Source organism: Astyanax mexicanus, unplaced genomic scaffold (assembly GCF_023375975.1).
Source record: "Astyanax mexicanus isolate ESR-SI-001 unplaced genomic scaffold, AstMex3_surface scaffold_49, whole genome shotgun sequence".
Classification (NCBI taxonomy): Eukaryota; Metazoa; Chordata; class Actinopteri; order Characiformes; family Acestrorhamphidae; genus Astyanax; species Astyanax mexicanus.
The window spans coordinates 74,642-96,755 of NW_026040059.1; the positions used below are offsets into that span (position 1 = coordinate 74,642).

Sequence of the window (22,114 nt, forward strand, 5' to 3'; positions counted from 1 at the left end):
ATATGTCTGCAGGACACAAAACATATGGGAAAAAAATGTAATTTCTGGTTAATTTTATCCATAAATCTTATTAGAATATTCATGTGAAGCTTTTCTTCATTGTTTGACCTGTACTATGTTTCTTCTTATTTTGCAGACTAGCAGACTGTAGTCTCACCATAGTACACTGTGAAACTCTCTGCTCTGCTCTGAAATCAGAAAACTCCTTCCTGATAGAGCTGGACCTCAAAAAAAAAACCTGCAGGATTCAGGAGTGGAGCTGCTCTCAGCTGGACTGAAAGGTTCACACTGTAAACTGCAGACACTCAGGTGAGCTTTCCTGTCAATTAGGGGTGTGCCATAGAATACCATACACAGTATCATCTTTATTTGAAACAACATTTTTTTTTGTTATTTGTTGTGAAGCTTTAAGAGTTTTTTTTTGGATAATTAGTTCAACACTTCTAAACTTTGTTTCTACTGAATTTTTTAAAATGTTTATGTGAAATCTACATTTTTAAAATAAATATAGTGTTTTGTCATATTTCCAAGAATACCGTTTCCTACCTCTGCTGTCAAAACATTAATAAAAGAGGGGGAAAAGTTAAATGCTGTAACAGTTTACTCTAAACTCAAAATAACATTGTAATTTTACAACTGTCCTGTAATTGTTACGGTTACATGTAATTTTATAATATTTTATAAAACCCTTATTATGTGTTTTCTAGCACGGCACATTTTGTTGTCGTTCAGGAGAGAGAAATCTGCTGTATGGTTGCATAAAGGCACATATTAAACAAAGCCAAATGATGAGCAAATGCCAGTACATTTGTCATAAATGCAAATGCTAAATTCTTCAGTACAAATCTTCCATTCAGATGTTCTCTTTTGTATGTATTGTAGGATGTGTTCACTCCAGTGTTTTGTTATTAACCTCAGAATGATGTTACTTTTTTAAGCTGTTTGATATATGTGTATGATGTATTTACATTATTAAGGACCAAACAATATAAAGGGCCAAGAAGAGCCATTTCAGCTCCGTCAAGTTACAGGAACTGTTGGGGGAGTAGGGGTGGACAGCACTAATTAATATAACAAAAAACTTAGTTTTATAGTTTAAGCCCTTATCATTCTCTGAAAATAGCCTCTTTTATTGTAATATTTGTTTAACTTTGGCAGACTGCCATTCTGTCATCTTGGTGAAAAGACGTGTGAAACTTTGGGATCAGTTGAAAAACTCCTCCCTGAAAGATCTGGACCTCAGTAACAATGATCTGCAGGACTTAGGAGTGGAGCTGCTCTCTGCTGGACTAAAGAGTTCACACTGTAAACTGCAGACACTTGGGTCAGTGTTTCAGTTAATTTCTTTGTGAATGTTAAATATTAAACTCTAGCATTAAATCTTAAAACTAATTATTAAAGAATTAAGAAATCAAATATAAACATAGTTAACACATCCCATGCACACCTTAAAAACTGCTGATATGAGATATGCATTTCTTTGATATATTTTCTACACTCTCTAACTCTGTATTGTAATGATGATGTTAAACATAATTTTTGCTATTGAATTTCAAATTAAATTATTTTACTGATAGAATGTTAAAATTTTCATTCAGATTTTGTCTTGTAATAACAATACTTTTTGTTTTTCTCTGCAGATTAATATATGGTTGTATGATCACAGAAGAAGGCTGTGTTTCTCTGGCTACTGCACTGAATTCAAACCCCTCCCACCGGAAAGAACTGGATCTGACCTACAACCATCCAGGAGATTCAGGAGTAAAGCTGCTCTCTGCTAGACTGCAGGATCCACACTGCACACTCAACACACTCAGGTATGGACAAATCATAGGTGCATGTGTATGTGTGTGTGTGTTGATTGCTTTTTTCAGTAAATATGCAAAATTTTTAATTTACACCCTGCAACCTATTTTAGAGGGCTTTTAATACACAAAAAAAATAATTAATTCATTAGAAAGAAACGTGAAATATAAGAAGTGAATTTCTCTTTTTCATTATACTAGTATAATTAGTATATGAATAAAGTTCATAATATAAACATTGTAAAATTAGTGACCTGGTTTGGAATCTGAAAATATTGCATTACATTATGTTACTCTATGTGTAATTACATTTCTGAATTTAACAGAATTACAAAAAAACTTTACTGTAGTGATAACTGTTTCAGTAACTACATCAGCATAACTGTACAGTGGGCAGTTATTGGAATGTTGAAAAAAACAGCATATTATCATAGCTTTGGACACATTTTTAGTATTTAAATGTATGGCATGTATTCTGCGCTTCTACAATTGTATGGAAAACTTCAAGCACCTTTGCTGTGTAGATATTATTGTACTTTTATAGATGATACTTATAAATGTTTCTTCTCTTTATAAAATGTCAAAAGCCTATTTAATATGAATATTTAAAACAGAATATTTAATATGGCACCTCATGGCAAAGAACTCTCCTCTCTGAGGATGTGACAAATTTGGTGTCAGTTTGTTTGACATGAACTGGTGCTGTGTATCACCAACTTAATTTGGTTCTCATTATAGATACATAACTTGTCTATTTACTTGTTTGTGCTTATTTTATACAACTTTTATCATTACTACATTCTGTTTGTGTTGTGTGTCTAGGGTGGAACATGGAGGGAAAATCAGAATCAAACCAAAGAAATCAAAGAAATGTAAGTACACACACACACTCTACATACATACAAAAATACTCACATACACTCTCTATCTCTCTGTATCTCTTGAGTGTGTGTAATGTGTGTTCTTGTGTTTTAGATGGCTGTGATTTTACACTGGATCCAAACACAGTACACCCTAGTCTAGGGTGACCTAGTGAGGACACCCTAGTTAGGACAACAGGACGGTGATGAGAGGAGAGAAGCTGCAGTCGTATCCTGATCATCCAGAGAGATTTGATAAGTGGGAGCAGGTTCTGAGTAGAGAGAGTGTTACTGGGCGCTGTTACTGGGAGGCTGAGTGGAGCGGCAGAGGAGTTTTTGTATCTGTAAGTTATAAAACCATCAGCAGGACAGGAGAAGAATCAAACTGTCGGTTTGGAGGAAATATAAACTCCTGGTGTCTGAGCTGCTCTGATTACAGTTACTCTGTTCATCACAATCTGAACTACACTAAACTCCGCCCTCCTCCCTCTGGCTGTAGGAAAATAGGAGTGTATGTGGACTGTCCTGCCGGCATTCTGTCCTTCTACGGCGTCTCCTCTAATACACACACACTTATACACATTCAGCACCACCTTTACTCAGCCCCTCTATGCATGATTCACTATTCATGAAGACTCCTCAGTGTCTGTGTGTGAGATAGATTAACCTTCCCTCTGTTTGTGAGCGTGAGTATGAGAGAGTATGAGTAAGTAGGACTGTAAGTGTGAGTATGAGTATAGTGATGTCAGGGCCCTGGTCATATCACCACCTACTCAAAACACTTGAGAACATAAAACACAGACATTGATAAGATTGACATAGTACTTACCTGGTTCCTGAAGGAATGGCAGCGCACGAGCCACCAAGGTTCTTAAGGACTTGGTAGAGAACAAGGGTCTGAAAAAAAGAGGAAAACAATGTAAAAACATCTGAACATTGCATAATATACTTTCCTAAAAGTCCAAAGTGTTGCATGCATGTATTCTATTATGTAAATAATTTAAAATAACTCTTGCCCACCTGCTTGCAATGTAATTATCTAATGGTTTAATATGGGGTGAGCTATTTGAGTATTTAAGAGCAGGTGGGCACGCTAAAGGGGGTTTCTCTAGATTAAGCATGACTTTATGCCGATAGGAAATTGTTGGATTGGGAGCACTTTGAGCAAGTTGCTCAAGTGTCGAGAAGGTGGTAGCTACAGTGCCACTGTAGCAGATAGCTTGGAAAACAATTCTTCCTCTCTCTGTCTATTTTGCCTTTGTCTTCCTCACAGAGTTGAGGAATGCCAAGTAATTTCCCTTCATCTCAATGTGAAGAACTTCAAAAAAGTAACCGATCAATGGCCAATCCAGTTTACAGCCCATTTTTCTGGGCCAGGTTTAAAACTAACCATAGTATTAACACTCTATGTCAGCAATTGAGTTTTTCAAAACAACAATCATAAAAGCATTATGGATAGAATGTTTACTTCTCTTCCACCCAATTGAGACTAGATAAGACTCCATAAAAGCACCATAAAATTTACACACACACACAAACCCTTCAAACCACAAACACTCTGTGACCCTTCAATGAAATTATCAAACTGTTAGAAATGTGATGTGCAACTCTGTCGGAAAGGAACTTTCTTGGAGCAGTACTCTTCACAACAATGTTTTGTATTGCTCTTAATTTTCCACGAATCAAGACACATTCCAGTGTTTTGAAGGACTTGTAATCAAATCGTAATCCTAAGGCTTTTCCTTTTTAGGATATGCACTGATATGCAACTTAATGTGTAAGGTGATTGGGCCTTAGTGTAATGCCACAAACTCAGGGAACATATCATAATCTTAGGATCAACATGCCATTAGGGGGCACACCTCAAATAAGAAACTGGGACACAGCAGTTTAGTGCAATGTGTTTTCGGGAAGCAGTGTAGATGTCACTTTTAGCTTACGGCTGTAGCTGTTTTTTTTTTTTTTTTTAGGATTAATGATTTTTGTTAGTAATCTTTACGAACAGTTATTTTTGACTAATTAAGTTCAGGTCAAGCTTACAACGCTGACCTCACCAAGGTCCGAGTGCATTAGCACTATTAGTCAACTAAGTTTTTTATCATTTTTTTTTAAATACTTGTGTTATGGAGCTTTTTCTGGTTTACTAAGGGAATCACCTCATTAACCAACAGCAAGTTTCTGTCATGAAGTTTGAACAGGAGTCACACGGCCTGCCACTTGGAGCATCCACCAGAGAAAGCTAACTCTGGTCATTTGGATTCACCATCATTTTTCCTGGAGGTACACAAGGGAACCTCCTTGCAGTGTGAGACAGTAGTGTCTCAGCCCCCAAAACCAGTCAACTCAAAGTAAAGCGCTGGTTATTATCTCTGTTCTCTGGTGGCATTCTGTTGGTTGGTCTAGCTTGGTTTTCTGGTTAAAGTATTTTTTTTTTTTGCATACAGTCGTCACCCTTTTGAGGTCGTTTGGCGAACCATTGTGAAGCTCCGTAACTCTTAACAATCCATTACTATTAGGAGGCTATTAAGTTTAGTTGGTGGCATTTTATAACCTTTAGTTATTTGTAGCTGGTAGTATGGTGTTGAAGTAGATTTATTTATGAGTACTGGTTGTTTTTTATTTGGGTTATCTTAGTGAGCGGGAGTCGCCCTTATATCCTGTTTAGTATTGCCTTTTTATAGGAGCATAGTTATTCCTATATGTGGTTTTTATTACCTTTTTTATGGTGGTGTTTTGTACTCATGTTTTTTTTATTCATGTTATGGTTTTCTATTGTCTTTTATAATTGACATATTTTGTTCTTTGTAGGTTGTTGGTTTTGTATTGGATTTGATTGCTTATTCACGTATGCTACAGAAGGTATTGTTGTTGTTTATCATCTGTGTGGTTATCTTTCTGATCTCACATTGTATCTGAGCTATAATCTCTACCCAGCCATTATGTCTATATGTATACAGTATGTGTGGTTTTAATTAACATTATTTTGAGTTATGTTGAGTTGGTAGCATCCTGCATCCGCTTATCTTCACACTACCACAGTGAATATGAGTGTAAGTGAGTGTGTGATTGTGAGTATGAGTGTATATGAGTGTGAGAGAGTGAGTGTGAGTGTGGGTACGGAAAGTATTCAACCCCCTTTAAATTTTTCAACATGGAAACTCCACCCAGATAGGGACTTCAACCCAAGACCCCAGTGCTGGGAGGCGAATGTGCCAACTACTAAGCCTCTCTGTCGTCCACAGTGGATTCTTCTTTACCTCTTTCACCAAGGCTCTTCTCCCACAATTGCTCTGTTTGGCTGAACGGACAGGTCTAGGAAGAGTTCTGGTCGCCCCAAACTTCATATATTTAAGTATTATGGAGGCCACTGTGCTCTTAAAAACCTTGATTGCAGCAGAAATTCTTTTGTAAGCTTGGCCAGATCTGTTTCTCGACAAAATTATGTCTCTGAGCTCCTTGGGCAGTTTCTTCCATCTCACGATTCTCATTTTTTCTGACATGCAAAGTGTGAACTGTGAGGTCTTATATAGACAGGTGTGTGCCTGAACTAATCAAGCACAATCAGTTTAATTAAACATAAATACGCATGTCACAGCAAAGGGTCTGAATACTTATAACCATGTGACATTTCAGTTTTTCTTTTTTATTAAATTTGCAAACAAATCTACATTTCTGTTTTTTTTCTGTCAAGGTGGAGTGCTGAGTGTACATTAATAAGAAAGAAAAATCACTTTTTTGATTTTAGCAAATGGCTGCAATGAAACAAAGAGTATACAATACAGGCCAAAAGTTTGGACACACCCTCTCATTTAATGCGTTTTCTTTATTTTCATGACTATTTACATTGTAGATTCTCACTGAAGACATCAAAACACATGTGGAGTTTTATGTACTTAAAAAATGAGCTGTCCTCCACAGTCACCGGACCTGAACCCAATCCAGATGGTTTGGGGTGAGCTGGACCACAGAGTGAAGACAAAGGAGCAACAAGTGCTGAACACCTCTGGGAACTCCTTCAATCAAGACTGTTGGAAAACTATTTCAGGTGATCTACCTCTTGAAGCTCATTGAGAGAATGATGCCAAGAGTGTGCAAAGCAGTAATCAGAGCAAAGGGTGGCAATTTTTTCAGTTATTTCACCTTTTTTGTTAAGTACATAAAACTCCACGTGTTCATTCATAGTTTTGATGCCTTCAGTGAGAATCTACAATGTAAATAGTCATGAAAATAAAGAGAACGCATTAAAAAAAAGAGAAGGTGTGTCCAAACTTTTGGCCTGTACTGTAGTATATACCTATACAGTCTGAGAAACTAATTCAAAAACTGAAATGGTCCCTTAATTTTTTTTTCAAAGCTGTATATATAACAGTGCAGGAAAATCACATGCATATAGTAGAGACTCTGTCCTTCTTTCTCTTTTCTGGTTGTTTTTCTTCTGTTCCCCTCTGTTTTTGTTTCTTTCACTACACTGTAGCTGTATGTATGTATAGTATCCTCAATTATCATATATTTAACAACTAAGTTATAATCTTAACCTGATCCTGGCCTGCTGTAAATGTGATTTTTTTTTAATGTTTTTGTTTTATGCAACTAAAATGTTAAAAAAATTACCTTAATGTGTATGAATGTAGCTTCTAATATTGATGCCTTATACAAACAGTTTATTATATTATGGTTTTATTACAAAACGCATTTCTACAAAGCATCTAATCATAAATAAATAAAATTTAGAAATAAATAAAACTAGCCACAATCTGAGTGTGAAGTGACAAAGTATATAAATTAAATAAATTAAAGTAAATCATGAATATTAAAGTTGATCTGTAATATTTAGTTGAGTACCTAGCAGCAGACTCTTTCCACAGAAGTGCAGAGGAAAGAAGAATAGCTGCTGCTGTTTGGAGATTCATCCTGTCTCTCAGGTAAGTGTGTTTAACTTTATTGTGTAAACAGAGCTCACGAGCACAACGCACTAGACCTGATGACGTATGTTGACTATAAAGCGTGTCCTGAAAGTGCTGCTGTATAAGCTTTCTTATTGGTTAAAATGCTGCTCAACGAGAGAGCTGCCTTTAAAGGTAATGACTACCTAGGCAGCTGCCTTCAGAATGGAACACACCTAAAATATTCCCAGAAGAAATGATAGAAGATGAGTTTACTGTCCCAGCATCAACTCTTTATCTATTATCTTTAGTAAAATATGAAATATAAGAGATTATCCAATGAGAGAATGATTCCTCTAGTTGTTTTAATGCTATTTAAACACTGGACACAATAAACTGTGGTAATGGTTATACAGTGGTTTAATAATAATAATAATGCTATAATAGTATACAGTAACAGTGAATAATGGGTAAAATGTATTCTTTTAATTATTATCTAGTCTCTTTAGTAGATTGTACTACATCAAGGGTACAGTCCTTGTTTTTCTACATCCAGAATATTAAAATATTGTTCAGAATACTCTGATAATGCTGAATCATGAACTCAGTGTCATGAATCAAATCGAATCCTGGAGTGAGTTTATTAAACACCCTAAAATCTCCTGCCGTACAGCTACAAAAAAATATATTTCGCCAAGATAATGACCTCAAAATATTTATCTCAGAATTATTTATATTTAATTCTGAGATAATTATAATAGAGATAATCATGTCAGGATAACTATCTCAGAATATTTTCTGGACAAAACTACATTTGCACTGTAGGGGGCAGCATTCCCCTTTTCCCCATTTCGACCTGTTTTCAATAGCCACTGATGTTTTTATTCCCTAAATTGAGCTAATCTGATAGAAACTGCTCACTGTGTAAAACTTTATTTATATGAACTCCTTAAAAATATCCTGACATAGTTCTGAGAAAAAAAATGAAGTGAAGATAATTAGGATAATAAGTGGTTAGGTATATATGAATCAATAAATCAATCAGTTTTCAACCTTTATTTAAATTCTGAGTACATGTAAATCAAGACAAGTCAATACATAGAACATACATTGACAATGGCAAAAGAAGTGGAAGAAACAAATATAAATAAAATAAAACATGAATCGATAAAATACAGTATCTAAAAGTACAAAAATAACCAATATAACCTCAGATCAACATTATGAGTAACTAAATAGGCTGATGTTTTGCTATTGTATAGCTGACTGTTACTAGATGTTTGGTTTTGCTAGGCATTTTCTAAGATGTTGCTGGATGGTTCCTATTGTGCTGCTAATAGGGTTTTTGAAGTGCTGCTATGGTATAGCTGTTTGTTGCTGAAGTGGTCCTAGTTGGTTGGTAAGGTGTTGCTATGGTATAGAGGGCAGTGGTTAAAACGTAGCTAGGCTTTGCTAAGAAGTAACACCTCAGCAACCCACGAGCAGCACTTTAAGAACCACACCATAGCAACCACCTAGCTATAGCCCAGCAACTACTATTCATGTTTAATGCCTAAGCAAACACATAGCAACCCCTTTTTAGGTACAGTAATCACAGAGTACAAATCTGATGTAAATGAACAATACAATTAGTAAAAATTATAGAAAATGTAAAAAAGCAGTGACACAAACAATACATAAGTAAAAAATGGAAACAAAATTCTAAATGAAACATGAAACAATAAAATATATTTAAGCAGTAACTAAAGTAAAACATATTCCACAATCATATCAAATATTTACTATAGTAAAATAAATCAGTGTAACAGGCTGTGTGGAGGTGGGTAGAGAGGTAGGTCTGGTTTTACAGATAGGAATTAAACCTAGTCCTGAACTACACACCATTCCACAGTGTCACCCCCTCCTTCTGCATGTTCAGACTGCATATCTAGAACATATCCAGATCAATTATTCATAGTGTGAACAAAAAAAAAACATGGACTCTGATTTTAGCTAATCTGATCCAGATTACAGCTGAAGGTGGTTTGAAATGCAATTACAGTCAGATTTGTTTCAGATGCTTAGAATCCTCAAACAGCACTTCATTGTCTCCTGCACCAATCATAACACAACAAAAAACGACATCATCAAATCCACAATGATGGAAGTGGCACTGCTGAGTAACATCTTTGAATAAAAATGCACTTCATTTATGAGTAGAGTAAAACTGCTGAGATACATAAATGATTGTTCATTAGTCTGCTGGAATATAAAAAATGTTAGTAAAGTTTATATTAAATATTGTTCCTTAAAAAGGCAAGATGAAAATTAGGCTATTTAATTTATGATGAAAAACAAAAATTAATGAAAATGAAAGAAAATAGCAAAAATGTATGTAAATCAACGAAATCTGAGAAAAACTGAGTTGACATTCATTAAGTTTGGTGCATCTCTATTAATAATGCACTGCATGTTTCTAAGATCGGTTTAATCTGCCTCTGGTGGAAACGCCAGGGAGATTTGAGAGCAGTGTAAAATTTACTTTTGTATCAATAAGAAGAAGAAAACATTCTCACACTCACTCACCAGGGCTTCAGAGTGCGAACAATTAAATTTAAATTTGCACCATTGCGACAAGCCATTCAAGAGAAACAAAGTCTCTTTACCGAAAACAAATAAAAAATGACCAAAAATGGCATAAGTACCACAGTTTATATGAACTATGAAGTCTGAACTAAGATCTTTCCAGGAAACCTGCAACAATTCACACATTTTGCAATAATATGCCAAAAAATTAAGGTTCTGACCAAAATCATGCTATTAATGTGTTATTTAAACTATGTGAATTATGACCACCCACATTAATATTAGAATAATAATTAACAACTAAGTTATTTATATGCAATTACTTTTTAAATATATATAATTAGGCAATGCTTTTATAAAAAAAATATTAGCATTTCCAGTGAATGTATAATCTATGAAACATAAAATATATATATTAAACACTGTAATCAAAATTAGTCCAGTTTTTTAGTGCCTCAGTAAGATAAAAATGTGAAAGAGGACGCATGACGATGGACTGTCTCGTGTACACAGGCAACAGTTCAAATATCATTTCTTTCAGTTAAAATTATGCTCTATTTGTATAAGGGTGATGAAAGCTCTCGGGATTTAGGAATTTATTTATTAAAACACTGAAAATAATTTTATGATGTTTTTTTATATTTGTTTGAGATTAAGACTAAAATAATATTGTATTTTTCATAGACATAAACTTATGTGGGAAAAAAATATACACATGTACCCAGTGATGTCAGTAACGCGTTACTCTAATCTGACTCTTTTTTTCAGTAACCAGTAATCTAACGCGTTACTATGTCCAATGCAGTAATCAGATTAAAGTTACTTATCCAAGTCACTGTGCGTTACTCTCTCTCTCTCTCTCTCTCTCTCTCTCTCTCTCCACCTCACACACACACACACACATCGCGTAATCCATAAAGTAACTAAGTTTTTTTTAAGGAGTAATCAGTAATCGGATTACTTTTTCAAAGTAACTATACCATCACTGCTCTAGGCTGTGTCATATATGCTTATCAGTTTAACCCTCTATTGTTTCCTGGGCTTGTAGAGCTGATGTCATGTAGGATTTTCTGGTATGAGAGAGGCAGTCCGTTATGATCAACAGGAAGCCAGGTATGCGCCGGTCGCTGTCGACGTCCAACAGGGATGAAATTATTCGCTGGTTTAAAGAGAAGCAGACCCTGAGAGTTTGTTTACAGCAAGGCGAGAGTCGAGTTGCCCCCTGGTTTCATGGTGAGTTCAAAGTGTGGGCCATCTGTGAGCTTTAATCCAAGAAAAACCTCTCTCTCTCTGTCTAAGTGTTCTGCTTATAATTACTGGGTTTGTTATTATTATTATTATTTCAAAGGATTAATGCTATTTCTTTATATTTGTTTGCAATATTACTAACATAATAAATAATTATCTTACAGTCAATAAATTGAAATACGTGATTAAACGTTTTTGATTTGAGCTCTTTCTCTTTGTACACAGGTATTATTACTCGTGAGGAGGCGGAGGATTTGCTGAAGTCAGGCAGCGCTGGAAGCTTCCTGGTCCGTGTTAGCGAGAGGATCTTTGGATAATCTTTCTTACAGAACATAGTCTATGACTCCTGCAAGTTTGGGCAAATTTCACTGTATTGTTTATTTTATATTAATTGTTTTTTTTATTCATGTTTAAAATTAAATTTCTCATGATTTTCCCATAATGCCAAAACAGGTCCACTACCATTTGAAAGAGTCTGTCCTAGGCTATCACCTCTGCAAGTTTGGGCAAATTTCATGCTTAAAATTAAATTTCTCATGATTTTCCTATAATGCCAAAACAGGTCCATGACCATTTGAAAGAGTCTGTCCTAGACTATGACTCCTGTAAGTTTGGGCAAATTTCACTGTATTGTTTATTTTATATTAATTTTTTATTTTTTTTTTACTCATGCTTAAAATTAAATTTCTCATGATTTTCCCATAATGCCAAAACAGGTCGATGACCATTTGAAAGAGTACAACATAGGCTATCACCTCTACAAGTCTGGGCAAATTTTACTGTATTGATTATTTTATAATAATTTTTTTTTTTTTTATTTATGCTTAAAATATTTTTTTTTCATGATTTTCCCATAATGCCAAAACAGATCCATGACAGTTTGAAAGAGTCTGTCCTAGGCTATGACAAGTTGTACTGTTTTGTTTATTTTATCTTATCTTCATTTTGTTATATTCTATTTTTATTGTATTATTTTATTTTGTTGTCTTACTTTATTTATATATCTATTTTAACAACAGCTCTTGGGTGTAAACTGAATCGTGAGATCACAATTTCGTTCCACCTCATGAACCACATGTGATACGAATGACAGTAAAATCTCCTTGAATCCTTGAAAACAGGTCCAGTACCTGTAAAATAAACAATACAGTGAAATTTGCCCAAACGTGCAGGAGTCATAGCCTTGGACAGACTCTTTCAAATGGTAGTGGAACTGTTTTGGCATTATGGGAAAATCATGAGAAATTTAATTTTAAGCCTGAATAAAAAATTATAAAATTAATATAAAATAAACAATACAGTGAAATTTGCCCAAACTTGCAGGAGTCATAGACTATGTTCTGTAAGAAAGATTATCCAAAGACTCTTTTAAGAGGTACTGGATCTGTTTTGGCCTTTTGGGAAACTCATGAGAAATTTAATTTGAAGCATGGATTGAAAAAGTAATATTAATATAAAACTCTCTCTCTCTCTCTCTCTTAAAAACCGATGGGATTGTTATGGTATTATATCAAATAGATAATGTACTGCACTAAATCTACAGTGAGGTGAGTTATTTTAATCCGTTTTCTTCTCGTTTCTGGGCTTAATGTATGTCTGAATTAATATAACCGACTGAAACGTGTCTGTCTCTCTCTGTGTTTTTTAGCGTGCTCTCCTCCTGCGCGTCTGTTTACCGTAAAATCGCGCGTATACGCGCGGATAGCTTGACTCCGGTAAAACACCAGCATAGATATACTCCTTAATAACTGCCCACATCTTCCCCAAGGTACACAATAAGACACTTCAGCAGATCCCCATCGGGAATCCTCACGAATCTCCCGATTAGCCACTCCGGGCCTGGGCACACAAAGTTGTAATTAACTGATTTCCAATTTCCAGTCTTCATTATTCATCTTTTAATAATGCTTTTTCCGCCCAATTCCTTTGGAGGGGAGTGCAGACATATGTTCTCAGTCTTCAAACTGATTGGGCATAAAAAAGGCCACTGCAAATTTCATATTTCTTTATTTGTGGATTTCATGCATCTGTTTGCCAGTATTCATGCCCTTAGTGCTGTCATTATCAGCCAGCATTGGCAGAGCAGCCAAAACAATATTGAGAGCATGTGTGCTGTTTGACAAAAAGGTTAATTTATATAAAATAAAAAAACACTTGAGGCTTGTAGTGTAAAGACAGCCACTGACACTGGTGATGTTTTTTTTAGATTTTATATAACATTTTATTATTTTATTGTTTATTCTATTATAATTCTGGTCTAAGTGATTCCTAAATGGCCAGTGAGTTTATTTAACTGCGACTGAGTGAATACAGCCCAAACCCAATGTGTGTTAAAAACAGTTAATTTAGTCCGGTGTTATGTCGAATTTTGCTACCCATCGATACATGCTTCCCAAAGGTACTGCGCATGCGCCGACCTACACAATTTAATTCTTTCTCGTGTTTTATGTATAATTAATCTGGTTTAGGGGGCGTTATGTGCATTAAACAACCTGGACGCACTATCATTGCACAGAAGTGTAAATGGAAACTAAAAATTACACTTATTATCATAAATAAATACAAAAGCAGTTTGTAATGAGCTATATTTACTATAACTTTGCCATGGTACAATGAATTATGCACTCCAAATCTAATAACGTACATCTACTGGAATATCACTGGGTACATGCCCTAAAATAGTGCTTCTTTTGTATTTTTACAGTTAAATATTCATTGGGGCAGCACGGTTCGACAAGGTAGCAGAATTCGACAGAACACCGGCCCTCTTTCTCCAGTCCAGCTCCGCCCGCCCTCTCATCAACAGACTTTTGGAAGAAACCAAAGTCACTGGAAAAGAGGGGGAGATCTGAGATTTTGAGGCATGATATTTAATATAATTAAAATAATATATTTCACCGTTCCTATTAAATTATGATTATTTACGTTTATATCTCACGTTTTAATACAATATAACATATAATGAATATATTAAAACACACAAATTAAAAACCTTTCGGGCAACAAAAAAACCCCGAACCTAGTTTTGAATGGTCGTGGCTCCACTCCACTGAATCAGTTAGCCACAAGAAAGACGTCCTTTTCTCCGGGAGCTGCATGGGGACTGCAGGAGTCCAAAGCCTCGCTGTGTTTTATGGGGAACAGTTATTAATATTGGGTCAAATAATCCAGTATTTCTTCACTCTGGTGCTGAAGGTCCGCTGCGCTGCTGTTTACTGTGCTTCCCCTTTACTCTGTTTTCATTTAAAGCCCCTCAGTCTTAAAACAGCGGCACTAGCGGGCCTCCAGCGGGCCTTCAGCACCGATAGTGATTATTACCCTGCCGGATTAGATTAGAGCAGCGCGGCGGAGCTCTGTAAGTCCCGGTGAGTAATTTAGTTAGCTGACTGTTTCAGCTCTCGGTGAAGCGCGGTCTTATTATGATACTTAAACGGCGCTGGGTGTTTGTTTTGTTTCTGAACGAGCAGGTGCTGCTGCAGGTAATCGAGCTATCTGTAGCTAATTAGCTTAGCCAGCCATCCTCCGCTCGCTAGCTCGCTAACGTTAGCTATCTTACAGCGTTAGATAGATTAACACGCTTTAAACAGTCTTACCACTATTTAAAGACTGTTTAAAGCGTGTTAATGGCGAATAACGCTGTAAGATAGCTAACGTTAGCGAGCGGAGCATGGCTGGCTAAGCTAATTAGCTACAGTTAGCTCAACCGGCTAAGCTAATTAGCTACAGTTAGCTCAACCGGCTAAGCTAATTAGCTACAGTTAGCTCAACCGGCTAGGCTAATTAGCTACAGTTAGCTCGATTACCTGCAGCAGCACCTGCTCGTTCAGAAACAAAATAAACACCCAACGCCGTTTAAGAGCTGATTCACGACCTTCTCTCCCAGCACAGGGTGTGTTTTTCTCAATCAGCAGCAGCTTTTAAATCACGCTGTAGTTCAGTAATAAGATCGCGTTTCACCGAGAGCTGAAACAGCCAGTTAGCTAACGGTAGTTAAAATACCTAACAGGCCTGAGAGCTCCTCTCGGTACTCCGGTCTAATTCGGCAGGGTTTTTGTAGATGTTTAATTTCTGAATCTTATTAATACTGAATTAAAGTATGGTAATCTGGCTAATATTAAAAAGTCAACTAGCTTTTTACCGAAACACTTTTAGTTAATTTATACCTAATTTTAGCGGTGTGTTCCCACAAGACGAATAAAAAAAAAAAATAAAAAAAAAGGGGTGGCCGACTGCGCATGCGCGAAATTTAGCGGCCGACTGCGCATGCGCGAATATTAGTGGCCGACTGCGCATGCGCGAAATTTAGCGGTCGACTGCGCATGCGCGAATATTAGCGGCCGACTGCGCATGCGCGAATATTAGCGGCCGACTGCGCATGCGCGAAAATTAGCGGCCGACTGCGCATGCGCGAAATTTAGCGGCCGACTGCGCATGCGCGAATATTAGCGGCCGACTGCGCATGCGCGAATATTAGCGGCCGACTGCGCATGCGCGAATATTAGCGGTCGACTGCGCATGCGCGAAATTTAGCGGCCGACTGCGCATGCGCGAATATTAGCGGCCGACTGCGCATGCGCGAAAATTAGCGGCCGACTGCGCATGCGCGAAAATTAGCGCATGCGCAGTCGGCCGCTAATATTCGCGCATGCGCAGTCGGCCGCTAAATTTCGCGCATGCGCAGTCGGCCCCCTCTTTTTTTTTTTTTATTCGTCTTGTGGGAACACACCGCTAAAATTAAGTATAAATTAACTAAGTGTTTTTGTAAAAAGCTAGTTGACTTTTTAACATTAGCCAGATTACCATACTTTAATTCAGTATTAATAAGATTCAGAAGTTAAATATCTACAAAAACCCTGCCGGATTAGACCGGAGTACCGAGAGGAGCTCTCAGGCCTGTTAGGTATTTTAACTACCGTTAGCTAACTGGCTGTTTCAGCTCTCGGTGAAACGCGATCTTATTACTGAACTACAGCGTGGTTTAAAAGCTGCTGCTGATTGAGAAAAACACACCCTGTGCTGGGAGAGAAGGTCGTGAATCAGCTCTTAAACAGCGCTGGGTGTTTGTTTTGTTTCTGAACGAGCAGGTGACGCTGCAACTGGATTTTATAAAGATATGAGAAAAGAATGCTTTCGTCGAGGATTTAACATGAAAAGGTAAGCTGCTGTTATGTTCTGATCTGTGCAGGCAGTTTATGCACTTAACGTAACTCCGTTAGACAACTAACTTACAGAGCTAGCGTTTGTTGTGTCTCCGGATTAGTTTTCTGCAGTCCATGATTATTAGCTAAGGTGTTTAGTTTATTTTGACCCCAAACAGCAGCATTCACTGCATTTTGCATACTATTAACTAACCGCGTGAATCCACTGTACGTGCAAGTTAGCGTTAACTTCATCACGAACGAGTAACGGATTAGTAAACACACTCTTGTCTTTTTTTTTGAATCCTCACAGTTTCTGTCAGAAAACACTGAAAGAAAACTTCTCCTCTGTCTCTGTTTATACAGCGATGGTTTGGGTTTAAAGCTGGGTTTGTTGTGCTGGATATTTGGTTAGGAGAAGGAGATTTTATAAGATGTGTGGCTGCATAATTGTGAACTGAGATCGCGGTCTGTGAAGTTACACCCGCAGCTAACCAGTGACTTTAAAAAACAAATAAACACAGCTGTTACTGGACTTGATGGGTTTAAAAAAATTAGTTAATTAATTTTAAAAGACTAGTCTACTAATGTTGGCCCTGCTGAGTCCAGCTGATCACCCAGAAATAAACATTACCTATGCTGGTCAAAAGCTATTTAAAGAGCTAACCTCCAAGGGTGTGTTTGTTTGTTTTTTTCTGGTTTTGAGCATTTTTTTAAGGAGGGAGTGTAAGTCTGTGCTGCAGTAGAAGAGTGTAATTTTAGAAAAGTTGCTGTATTTGTCTCACTGCCTTAGATAGTATAGACTTTAAACATGTTACTAAAAATTAACACTGGACCGTGTTTTTAAATACTTGCCATTCTGGATGTCCTGAACATTTTCATGCAGGCCTGTGTGTTTTAAAAAATATATATTTTATTCATTCTATTTTATGTCGGTTAGTTTTATTTATATAAAGTAAGACCTGTAGATCTACTTTATTGGATAAATTGATACAGCTACCATGAACTGTTTTGTTTCTGTTCTGTAAAATCAGGCCCAGTTCCAAAAGACACAACATCCTCAGTGTCCTGGAGCTCCAGCTGAAGCACTGGCCACCTTCTCCATCCCCACCCAAAAGAGGAAGATCAGCAGCAGTGGAGGGTCCCAGGATGTTGAGATGGTAGTGCAGAGCGGTAAGTCCCAATCACATTTTTAGCCTCTGAGTCAGTCATTTATTTTTCTTAATCCAATATTTTGGCAATGGAAAAAAAGGAACACATCCAAGTTGTCCCTTATGTTTTTATTAATAAATTAATTATTATTGAAACAATGATTTAAGAACATACCTAAATCAAAACTAAAAACTGTATATAAAATAAAATATTAGACAGAAACATCGTTACAATTCTCAGAGTACGCTGAGGCAGCTCGGCTTAAAAAAACTGTAAATATGCATTTTACAAAAGTTAGCTTAAAAAATAATAGTTTAAAAATGTAAGATGATGAATATATATGTTAATACATTAATAGCTTAATATTATTACTCTATTTGTTCTTATCACTGACTTACCGGGGGAACTAATTAAGGGACGGAATGATTTACCACCTGTTTCTCAGGTGGTAAATCATGTTTGTTGTTGAATGTGCATTTTTTTTCTTTCCCACCTTGTAAAATCCTGCCTTTGCAGTCCACTTTAAAATATTTCCAAACAGAGAGGTGTAATACGCTCTTTTGATCTTACAGCTGCTGCTCACACTGCTAATAAATAAAAAACAAACACAGTTGATTTTATCGGAGCGCCAGTACCCAAACCCGACTGACTAAAACTTTCAATCGTAACCACCTTACACTTAACGATTGAGATGACACGACCGCAACTCAACTGCAGCTCGACTCTAGCCAGACTCTCGTGATTTTATCCTGACTCTGGAAATTTGTCTGCAACTGTGAAATCATTGGAAAATCGTTAGGTACCTGAACACTCTTCTCTCTTCACCCTTAATGTAGCAGCTACCCACTGAATAACTGTTTGCCTGTTCTATAGCGGCTGTAATTTCCTTCTGTCTGTTTCTTACACTCTGTAGGTACTTATATATTTTTTTAATTGAACGTGGCAGCGTGCCGACAATCACAAGTTTTGCAAATGTTGGGATAAATTTCAGCCAATTTAACTTTACTAGAATGTGCTCTGTGTACTCTGCAGGTACTTCTAAGGCAGCTAGTTGAAGGCGTGATTGAGGTCCATGCCAGAGGGGTTCTGCACTGTGACCTCAAGCCATAGAACATCCTGGTTCAGATGTACAGTTAGGAACCACGCCTTCATCTTCTGTTCTTCTGGTATGGGTTTTCAGTGAACACTACAGGCAGAGAACTGTCTTCGTAGAAGCTACCATTACTGAATAGAGATTCAGGTCAAAAACATTCCTTAACGCTCAGTCACTGTCTCTAATTTACTTTTCAGGACCTTCCTCATGAGTGGTTTACCCATGAGGCCAAATCCTCCACAGTGTTGCAGATAGGAATCATCCTGCTGTGTGTGAGAGGTGACCCTTCAACACCAGCACGGAGATCACCTCAAAGAAGTCTCAGATCATCTCTCCACCATCTGCTCTATGACCCCTGGCTAAGTATACACCACGACACAGCCACCACATCAGGCACACCTCAGTCAGGTACCATATAAAACAATAATAATAATTTTAAAAAATCTATATTTTCAAACTCTAGTTTAGAGAGTTCTCTAGTAGAGCTGGGCGATTAATCGATTTTATCGATAAATTCGAATTTATAGTTAAGGACAATGTGTTTTTATGAAAATCGATTTTCTCTGAGTTTTCTTTTTCACCACAGACGCTCCTCTGTGGGCACAGAGTGAGCTTAGCTAGCTCCCTCCATACCTCCCTCCCTCCAGCGCACACCCCCTGCCCCTCCCTCACTCCCTCCCTTGCACGCACAAACACACACGTGCACACACACACACACACATACACAAAACACATGACGGCGGAGCTTAAGAGCAACTAGCTCCGTGATCTGGAGTTGGTTCGGTTTTGCGGCGTCGGACGTAGACCAAACAGGTCCTCGCTGTAAGGTGAATCAATTTATCACTATACCTTAAACAGAAGCATGTAGCGGAGTGGGAGAAGTGCTGCTACCATAGGAATGAACGCAGCAGCAGCACCAGTTCACCATTCAACGTTAATCAAGGAACTGTCCCTGGCACATCTTCCAACCGTGTACCAGGTTTTGTATGCACTACAAGTTAAGATGTTTTGCATATTCATGAGAAAAGATCTCATTTTATAGAACACTGGCACTTATTTAAATGCTTTGTTTTGCTATTCTAGCCCAATAGGGAAAAGTATTTACTTAAGAGCATATAAATTGTACTTGTTTTCTATTGTCTACTTTGTAAGTTTTATCAAAAAAGGGCACCATTTTATTTATTTCTATTTGTTTTTAAGGGTGTGCTTATTTATTTATTTATTTTTTAAGTTTGAGGGTGCATTGTGTCAGTACCTAAACTATGTTGGAGAAAGCTTTCTAAAAGTCACTAGATGTTCTCACTGTTTACAATAGTTTTTTTTGCTTGTTTCTGGTTGCACTTTAACCACAAATGGAACATTTTAAGTGAAAACAAATTAAATAAGAACTAGTTTTTAACCATTTCTTTATAATCTTTAGTTTGATTTTTAGTAGGGGGAAAAAATCGATTTAAATCGAAAATTGGATTAAAGAAAAAAAAAATCTAAGATTTTTTTTTTCGGCCATATCGCCCAGCTCTATACTCTAGTTTAGAGGGTTTTTTTTTATAAAACACACCTAAGGAAAATAGCAGGTATTAATAAAGCTATTGATTCCATACTTTTAAAAAGGTAATGATTTTCTTTAACTATATAAATGTTTTAATCGTTTTGTGTATTGTATGCTTTTAATTGCTTCCTGTTTTGTATTTGTGTTCATGTACTTAAGGCTTTAATCCTTTTATCTTGATATTGTTTATCTTTTGATGTTTATTAATTACTTAACTGTATTTATCTTTATGTAGTATACTGTTAGTGTTTTAATCCATACACTTTTTGTATATATTTCTTTTATTGCTTAGTTACTTGCTTTATTAATGGTTATTGTATTGGTGTTTTAGTCTTATTTTGGGCTTATATTCATTAAAAACATTTTAACGTTTGTCTTTTAGTGCTTTAATCAATTAATATTGTACTTACCTTTTACTATTTTACTATTAATCTTTCTGTACTTAATTATACATTATTTTTTATTTATTTTTTTATAAAATTAAAGGCGGGTTTATTAATTGTATGTCTTTATACAGGATTTTATATTTGCATTGTATATATTTTTGTTTCATTTAATGTTTATGCTCTTTGTCTTTTTCAGATTTTTACATTTTTAATTTGTGTATTGACCCAAGGAGTATGGGTTCCTCTCAAGGTTTCTATCTCTCTTTCTGAGAGAATTTTCTTTGCCGCTGTCTCCTTTGTGCTTACTCAAAAGAGGTTTGGACACTTTTTTTTTTTTTTTTTTTTTTTTTTTTTTTTTTTTTTTAACTGTTCTTAATTTTGTTTGTTTCTTAACTTTGTCAATAAATGTTTTTTTTATTGCTATCACTTTTGTCTGTTTATTTGATCACACTATCGCTAAGTTTCTTGAAATGTGTTTATGGAAAAAAATTTATTTTAATATTTTATTAAATGTGGATTTGATGCCCACATTCAACCACTTTTGAACACTTCAACTAAACACTGAAAGAATAAATCAGAAATTATTGATTTATTATTAATGTAATGAACAGAGATGTTCTGAAGTTAAAAGCTGATTATCCCAGGTGTCTCATATTCCCAAATATGATAAGGTGGATAAGGTCATGTCAGCTCCAAGGACAATTTCAGTTTTGTATTTCAGTGAAAGTTATTCCTTTAATTGAATTTATATAAATAATGTATCTGGTAATATGCAAAGGCTCTCAGTGTTGTTACACCTTTTTGTTATACTTAAAACCAAAGTGTAATTTTCAACAACTCTATGTGATGTTTGACCACTTAGGAATTACACTGACATTACTTCTACAAGTCATGGGATAGTAGGTTTGAGGCTGATCATGAAGTGTTACCTCAATGTATTGGCCAGTAATTTATTATTGAAGGTTATTCATTCAAATTTATTGTGACTGGTGGTCTGCCTACAATTGTCTGTGCAACTCTGAGAAATATCTATATACAACTTTTAAAACGATTAAAGCTTTGGGATTTACATGTGCAAAATTAAGCCCTGCATACAGAAATATACTGATAACTTTCTGATGCTTTAAAAAATAAGAATCAAAGGAATCAAATTCCAAAAGATAAGCATTAGCATTTCAGAAGTACTGTCCGAGGTCAGCATACACACTAGAAGAACCGAGAAAACAAATCACAGTTCTTACAGTCTGCTTGTCTTACCAGGTTCCATGAGACACTGCAGTATCCCTTTATTCATCCAATAACATAAATTATACATTAATAAAACATTTGTTTTATTAGAAATACTTGTTCAAATTACAAATTAGCACCCACAACTCCACAGAGGTTGGAGGACCATAATTTAATATAATTATATATTTAAGTTACATGATTTTGA

The 22,114-nt window shown here is 36.1% G+C and overlaps 1 protein-coding gene and 2 long non-coding RNA genes across 3 annotated transcripts in view; 2 read left to right on the forward strand and 1 right to left on the reverse strand.

Annotated features, from left to right (window-relative positions):
• Positions 1-22,114, reverse strand: part of LOC125797546 (stonustoxin subunit beta-like) — a 172,430-nt gene that overhangs the window by 71,523 nt on the left and 78,793 nt on the right. The gene's annotated exons all lie outside the window — the stretch shown is intronic.
• On the forward strand, positions 132-3,408 carry LOC125797552 (uncharacterized). Its single transcript, XR_007436380.1, has 5 exons — positions 132-309; positions 1,159-1,324; positions 1,641-1,817; positions 2,628-2,677; positions 2,781-3,408. It is a non-coding gene; the product is annotated as an uncharacterized LOC125797552 (long non-coding RNA).
• Positions 14,426-21,102, forward strand: LOC111191002 (uncharacterized). Its single transcript, XR_007436376.1, has 5 exons — positions 14,426-14,726; positions 16,446-16,515; positions 17,534-17,672; positions 18,684-18,817; positions 18,942-21,102. It is a non-coding gene; the product is annotated as an uncharacterized LOC111191002 (long non-coding RNA).